Source organism: Biomphalaria glabrata, chromosome 8 (genome assembly GCF_947242115.1).
Source record: "Biomphalaria glabrata chromosome 8, xgBioGlab47.1, whole genome shotgun sequence".
Lineage (NCBI taxonomy): Eukaryota > Metazoa > Mollusca > Gastropoda > Planorbidae > Biomphalaria > Biomphalaria glabrata.
In genome coordinates, this window is record NC_074718.1 from 43,388,107 (window position 1) to 43,396,598 (window position 8,492).

Below are 8,492 nucleotides of genomic sequence, written 5' to 3' on the forward strand. Positions count from 1 at the left end.
TTTAAAAAGTATAAGTGAAATATTTAATAATTATAAATGTAATTTTTTCGGAGACATTGTTAAGTGGCATCCCATCAGCGATAGCTTTTAAAGCTTCTGTCAAGTTTTGTTGTCCATACGAGCCTTGAGTTTTTCTCTGGTAATTTCTTACCATTTTCTGAAATGAAAAAAATAAAATTAAAAATGGACCTCATTCACCAATCATAAACGAACAACATTTAGTCACGTGATCTTATCGATAAAGCAATAGGAAAAACTGTCACGTGACAACCATCATGAATTAAACATGAGATCTTAAATTATATAGAAGAGATAGAGCGCCACGTGGCTAAATGTTGTTTGTTTACGATTGGTGAATGAGGTCCATTAAAAAAAATTAAATTGCGAACATTTTAAACTTTAAAAGCTTATGGATCTCAAAAGATATATATTCCAAACATAGCAGGCAAAAGTAGAATAAATAATAAAGATCTAGAAAATGGATGGCTGCTTGGTCGTGCGGTTTGCGCGCATGACTGTCGTTCAGATTTGTCGGTGGTCCAGGGTTCAAACCCTGCCCGCTCCCATCCCCTGTCATCCTGCGGGAGGTTTGGTCTTCAACTCTGAAGGAACATCTGAAACATTTTACAAACGTGACAACCATCATGAATTAAACATGAGATCTTAAATTATATAGAAGAGATAGAGCGCCACGTGGCTAAATGTTGTTTGTTTACGATTGGTGAATGAGGTCCATTAAAAAAAATTAAATTGCGAACATTTTAAACTTTAAAAGCTTATGGATCTCAAAAGATATATATTCCAAACATAGCAGGCAAAAGTAGAATAAATAATAAAGATCTAGAAAATGGATGGCTGCTTGGTCGTGCGGTTTGCGCGCATGACTGTCGTTCAGATTTGTCGGTGGTCCAGGGTTCAAACCCTGCCCGCTCCCATCCCCTGTCATCCTGCGGGAGGTTTGGTCTTCAACTCTGAAGGAACATCTGAAACATTTTACAAACAGAAAATATATATCTATAGTTAAACTTAATAATAAGGTATAATTTATAGACTAGATCTACAGCCGTAATAGATCTTACTATTACTTTCTAATCTAAGTATCACAAATACGCATACTAATTGCTGTCTCATCTGGATTGACTAGAATACCCTAAATCACTAGTCAGAATAAAAATTTATTATTATAGATTTATATAAAATATAAAGATATAGATCTAGTATTATAGTCAAGACATATAGAAATAGATCTACTAGATCTAGACTAGATATTCTATTAGATTTATTTATAATAGTTCTAGTTTAGATATACTTTTCTAATTTACATTTTAGACCTATTGAACTTGTATTAATAATTAAAATAATTTATTCTTAGATCTAGATTCCAGGCTAGAATCTAGAATTTTGTAGATTATTTGTATATTATACAATTATAGATCTAGAATCTAGTCTAGTTAATATAAATCTAGAATAACTTAAATCTAGCGACAATGAAGTCTAAATTTTATATAGAGATTTCTAGATTTTATAGATCTAGATCTTTTAAGACCAGATTTCGATAAAGGCTTCCTGCCCCCAACTCAAATGGGCGTTTTACCCCAACATAGGTGATGTTGAAACGATCAATATATTAACTTTCACAATGTCGCTTTTAGAGTATAGCAACATCTATAAGGATTTACTTTGAAAATCCTTTGCAAAGAATATTTACAATTAAGGATAAAATAACACATAATAAAAATACAGACAAATAAAATGAGCCCTTACCTTATAGTGAGATAGGTAGAAAAATTCAAAGTGATCTGTGACGATAAATTGACAAGCTACTGCATCAAGCTCAACGTGCATTAAAAGAACGGAAGTAAGCTATCTCAGGAAGTCTTAATTTGAATCATCCAATAAGCCATTCGCACAAAAATTAAGAAAGGCCTTTTACCCCGAAGGGCTTTTTGCCCCACGTTACCCTATAAACATGCCCATTACGGCCCAGTATCAGTTTTAATTAGGGTTATCCCCCTTTGCCCTAATTGCAGCCCTAAATAGCCCAAATCGCGCCCTAATGGGCGCGCATACCGTTTGCACATTGGCGTCATTAGGTTCCCATAAGGGACCAATACGGGCTACCCTAATCGTGCCAATATCGGCCCAGAATGGGTAAACCCACTTCCGGATTCATTGGGGATTTCCAGAATCGCGCCCTAATCAAGCCCATACTAGCCCCAATGGTTTAGTAACTGAGATTTTCATTGGGGTTTAATTAGGGATAACCCTTATTGTGCCAATATCTGTCCGATGCTGGCCATAATGGTTTAGTAATTGAAATATTAATTAGGGTTCAATTAGGGATAACCCTTATTGTGCCATTATTGGTCCAATGCTGGCCCTAATGGTTTAGTAATTGAAATATTAATTAGGGTTCAATTAGGGATAACCCTTATTGTGCCAATATCGGTCCGATGCTGGCCATAATGGTTTAGTAATTGAAATATTAATTAGGGTTCAATTAGGGATAACCCTTATTGTGCCATTATCGGTCCGATGCTGGCCCTAATGGTTTAGTAACTGAAATATTTATTAGGGCTCAATTAGGTATTATCATGCAAATACTGTCTCCGATGGTTCAGTCATTAAATTTTATTATGGCTTAATTAGGAATAATCTTTAATGTTTTTCAATACTGTAGTTTAAAACAAATTCATTAGTGATTTTTTGTTTATAATGCCCTTTTTGTTCAAATGCAGCTCAATGGTTTAGTATGAGATTTTTAACCTTTTACATAGGTCTACTTTCACACTGATGATTTAGATCTAGCAATAGAATTATTTGGAAATTATAATAATTGAATCAGTGCATGATTTCTATATACATCTAGCTATAATGTCAACATATTTATAAAGTAATGGACAAGTTAAATTACATTTTTGGGTTTGAACACTATCAAACAATACAATTTTTGGTAACGTACTATATAAGACTTGCATGCTCTGATCATTTATTCTTAAATCAAACTTACACAATTAACTTTTTTTTATTTTTTATTCATGGAATAATTAACCAACACAAAAGACCAATATAACAGCACAAACAAGATATCAAGACAGCATTTTCATTCAATTCTTAGCATTCTTAACAAGCTGACTTCAAGACTGGTGGCAATAATTCATATTTTGACTTCCATGCAGCAGCTGGAACAAACAAACAAATAAATATTATAGTCATGTAATAAAACTACCTTCAAGCTGTATTAATAATAAAAAGAATCTAACAATTAAACATCAGAAGACCTTACATTTATCTATTACATTTATCTATGTGGACATACTATTTAACGGTTATATTTCCAGCCCTTGATGATAAACGGTGCTCAAAAATTAGGTTGCTTCTAAAGCCTATTAAGCAACACAAAAATTAATGGTATTTCAAAATTTGGAGTTCAATCTTCTCCTTATATTAAATGTTATGAATTGGTGTCAGCAAATGTGGCACTGGTATTTGACTATGCTAAAAGTGCAATGGCAGACTAGATCGAGCTAGGCTTCAATTCATTCAATATTATATTTTGTCCTATATTTTGTCCAATTTATTTATATTAACTTTATCACAGGCTCTTACTAATACAACTATATTCTGTTGTAATTAGAGTTCTATGGTAATTTTAAAAATAAGTTGGCTGAAAAGTTATTCTAGAATTAAAATAAACAATTATCACAGTGAAACTTTAAAAAAACATAAAAAAAAAAAAAACCACAACCAGCATATTTCAAAATTAGGATAGCATTTCTTTATTTACATTTAATAAATTCCATCCCATTAACAATTTACTTTCAGATTGCTGATCAGTAATCTAAAAGCAAAATTTAATTCTTACCTTCTTGAGCAGGCTTGCTTATGAAAAGATGATGAACAGCATCTGTACTGCATGCATAGGTTATTATTAACCTAAAAGATTAATGTCAACTTCCCCTAAAGAAAATGTGGCGATCTGTTAAAAAAAAAATAAAAAAAAAAAATAAATAAAAACATAAAAAATGTTTAAAGAATGCAAAAAAAAATAATATTACAATAGAGGCAAAACACAAAATGTTTAAGGTAAGGTATACAAGAAGGATTGTTGCTATATAATGACATTAGGTCAAAAACAATTCTATGTAGGCCCTATTTTAGGCCCTACATTAGGTCAAAAACAATTCTATGTAGGCCCTATTTTCATTGTATAAATGTTCATTATAATTTTTTATGCAAATTAATAATGAACTTAAATCTCAATCTCAATGAAATTACAAAAAGCTGAAGATATTGCTCTCGAACATTTTTTCACAAGATTAACATTTATTTTACATTTTCTTTATTTAATCAATTTGATCTCATTAAAATTTTCATTTGGTTTAGGGGGATGGGGGGTGTCACTGATCAGTAATCTTAAAGAAAAATTTATTCTTCGTACCTTTTTGAGCAGGCTTCCTCATGAAAAGATATTGAACAGCATCTGTAGTGCATACATAGACAATTCTTATTGTCAGCTGCCCTTAAAGAAAACTGGCATTCTAAAAAAAAAAATTAAAAAAAAAAATAAAATTACAATAAAGACAAATCCTGAAATGTTTATGGTATGGTTATAAGAAAAACTATTGCTATAGCCTAATGATGAGACTCTGTATTTTTTCTTTAACAGTATCCACACAATGAAATTTTAAAAAGCCTAAGCCTATAGAATGAATCCTAGATCAAATTGTAGAAAAATGTATAATATAATAATTAGTATTAAGACCTCTAGATATTCTAGCTAGATCTAAATATAATCTAGATCTATGTCTAGTTTATAGATCTAGAATTTCTAGATCTGTATAGATCTATTTAATTCTATTACATAGAGCCTAGAGTCTTTAAAATTTACAAAAAATAAAATCTAACATATATTGAGTATTGGTGAATAAAGATGTAACGCTACCTGGACCTGGTTATGTGGTATGCACGATGGACTGTTTGGTCGCCTCGTTGGTCTCTGCATGGTCGTCTGGTTCATACCCTGCAACTGCCATCACTTCCCTAAGCTCCTTTGAGGTTTAGACTACCAAGTAGATATCTTCAACTCTGAAGGAACATTAAAAAAAACAAAAAAACAATGTCAATATAGGGCTATAGTCTAAAGCAGCTATAGGGTTAGCCGTTAGTGGCGTTAGTCTATTATATATAGGCCCCTAATATAGATATACTATATATATACATATTTTTCTAGACATATCTCAATATCTGATTTTAAAACCAATATAAACGTTTGATTTTATTTATTTGTATAAATTTAAACATTCTAAACTCTAGACTAGATTTTCAAGATCTGGAGTGTAGGCCTAATATTGTACATTAGTCTCTACAAAGTAAATATCTATATTATAAGATTATAAGTCTATACTCTATACTATAGGTCTATGACTATAACTAGTTACTAGATCTAGAATTATTTAATCTAAATGACCTATCGCCTATAGTATGAAAAAATTAAAGATTAGTCTGTAGCCTATTAACAATATATTAATTAAATATTATTCTATATATTAGTATATATCTACTAAATTTTCTAATAACAACTAGATTTTAGAATCTAGACTATTCTAGACTATCTTTTATTAGATCTAGATCTAAGTTTACTAAGTCTTAGTATATCTTATAAGTCTAGGTCAATTTTTTCTAACCTCAAAATATTTGAATTAGAATAGAACTAAAATCTATATATGAGTATGAGGACTATGAGTATAATAATTATTATATTAATATACCAAAGTGTCCAAAGTCCTAAGTCTAAGTATTAGTTTACAGTTACGTGACTAGATAGGCATATAGACTAGATGACTAGATCTAATATTCTGCCCTAAAAGTTAAAAGGTAGTAGATTTAGATTTAAGATCTAGTAAGTCCTTTTTTAACTAAATCTAATTCTATGCTGCAGATGCATAGCCATTTCATGGTAGATTCTAGAATCTAGAATCTATTCTAAATAGTAAATCAGTAAATCTAGTCATAACGCATGAGTGTTAATCACTTAAGTTAAGTCTAAGTCGTCTAGATCTAGATTTAATAGGTCTCAAGTCTAGATATAATATATATATATTAATAATATTATATCGTACTAGATCTAGTAGCCTATTACTACTAGATCTATTAGATTATTATAATAAAACTAGTCTAGAGAGATCTATAGAATCTCTAGATCTAGATTCTTAGCATTCTAGATTATCTAGATATATCTATAAATCTATTCTAAGTCTAGACCTAATCTACTATCTAGATTAGATCTGTTAGTAGTGTTAGAGTACTTAGAGATTCGTCATCTGATGATGATCTGTACTTGTGATAGGCTTAAGACTTTAACTTATAAGTTACGACCATTCCAATTGAATTTCCATGGCTGCTGCCATGAGTTGAAGAACATATGCATTGATATCAAGAAGTACAGCTCATATAATTATTTATAATAGATCTATTATATTAATGAAAGTCTAGATTGACTAGACCTAGACTAGAGTGACTATAGCTCTATAACTTGTAGTATAGCCTAACTAATAACTTAACAGATTTAGATCTAGATCTAGATCTAGCTAGCTCTAATTTGATCCACGTGTGTACGCTCTAGAGTGAAGACTGAATAATCCAGTTTGTGCCGAATATCGCGAGCTTAAAAGAAATAAATGCTTCTTTTTCATTGGTCGAAAAAAAATGTTAAAATGTATAAAACATTTTTTTAAAATCTAAATCTAAAAAAAACAACAACAAAAAAACAAATATGTTCTCCTTTAACTTTAGATTCTATGTGTGATTAAATATTACTAGATATAGATATATTTTTTTAGTGTGCACATTAAAAAATCAGACACACACACACACACACTATTTGATTACGAAAAGTCTGCATTGGGCCCATACGGGTAAAACTTCACTATTCCAGTTAGGGATTTCCCCAATAGAACCCTAATTAATTTTTTTTTAAATCTTAATATTACTTACAAAAAGGATTCAAAGCAACATTTAGCTTTAAGACGATTAATACTACATTTTAAAACATCATAATATTGTTTTTTATGTTATAATAAAGATTTCATCATGTTGGTTCTGGCGTGATTGGGGAAATCCCACACCGGCACGAAAGCGGAAAGACGTTAACGGCCCAATAACTAAAATCCCACACCGATCCGTTAACGTTTTTATAGGGGCGATTGTAAGTAGGTCAATCTACCCAATGAAACCATATTACCCCAGACCGCGACAGAATGGTTTTGATGGGGCTATGTTTATAGGGTACCCTACGTGTCATCTTTCTGCCCTGCAGACTGTTTCAAGTTGTAGGACTAGTCAAACAAAGGAACATCTTTAGAACTCACCAACTTTGGTTTAGGTGCTGTATACACGTGCATATATATATATATATATATATATATATATATATATATATATATATATATATATATATATATATATATATATATATATATATATATATGTCAGTTATGACATTAATTTGTACGTTAAATGAGAAAATAGGAAGGATTTAATTACTGATTTTATGACACTGCAGCAAACAACAGAGTGAAAGACAGACAGTTTTACATTTTAGACAAGAATTCGAGAACGCTAAACAAAATCGAGGACATATCATTGACATATATATATCCTCCTTTTGCCCGACGTCTGCGTGCCGCCGTGGTAACCCCGAGAGTAGGGTGGCATATCTTTATTTACTTTATAAAGGGGGGGGGGAGGGGAGAAAACAAGTTCTAGAATCTAGAGGGTAGTAAATGTAGGCCTGTATAAGTATATAATTATTATAATCCTTTGAAAATATTTAAAATGGGAAGCTGTGTAAGAAGCTCTCTCAAGACAAAGAGTCAGAAACAAGAAATAAAAACAATTCGATTAAGAGAGTATAGACGAATCACCTTATTTGGCGCACAAGCCCGTAAGCGTGATGGTCGATATATAGTAATAGGGCCTATAGGGCCCCGCATATGACACTCGCCAAGGGCCCCGTGCACTGCTATAAGGCATACATCACCTACTGTCCTGCGAGATTATATTCAACTCTGAAATACATCAGGAAAAACATTTTTCATTGGTCGTTAGGAACTAACAACAATATAAAAAAAATTACAATTTTCAAGGAAGTATAGAGTTGAGATTAAATACAATGCATATTTGCAAAATTTACAAGCCCGGCTAGCTCAGTCGGTAGAGCATGAGACTCTTAATCTCAGGGTCGTGGGTTCGAGCCCCACGTTGGGCGAATTTTTTGTATTTATTACTTTATTTTCTTTTTTTTGTCTATATGTAATATCTAGTTCTGAATCTAGAATATATAGATTTATAATATTTATATTATTTACTAGTCTAGACTAGTCACTAGTGTCATTTTCTAGTCTAAACTAGTAGATCTAGAATACTAGATTCTATCTCCTTATATATATTTGTTTTTTAGGTCAGTGTAAAAAAAAAAAAATACTTCCGGG

General features: G+C 31.4%; 1 long non-coding RNA gene and 1 other non-coding gene across 8 annotated transcripts; one reads left to right on the forward strand and one right to left on the reverse strand.

Annotated features, from left to right (window-relative positions):
* LOC129927801 (uncharacterized) lies at positions 1 to 6,664 on the reverse strand. Of its 7 annotated transcripts, none has more exons than XR_008779478.1 (6): positions 6,309 to 6,551; positions 4,946 to 5,088; positions 4,442 to 4,541; positions 3,866 to 3,979; positions 1,765 to 3,182; positions 1 to 157 (listed from the first exon to the last, which is right to left on the reverse strand). It is a non-coding gene; the product is annotated as an uncharacterized LOC129927801 (long non-coding RNA). The 7 variants fall into 7 exon arrangements; XR_008779477.1 differs by having other exon boundaries at positions 1 to 983; XR_008779479.1 differs by lacking the exon at positions 6,309 to 6,551 and adding an exon at positions 6,565 to 6,664 and having other exon boundaries at positions 1 to 3,182.
* Positions 6,665 to 8,196: 1,532 nt separating this feature from the next.
* Trnak-cuu (transfer RNA lysine (anticodon CUU)) lies at positions 8,197 to 8,269 on the forward strand. The gene has a single exon. It is a non-coding gene; the product is annotated as a tRNA-Lys (tRNA).
* The last annotated feature ends 223 nt before the right edge of the window (positions 8,270 to 8,492 follow it).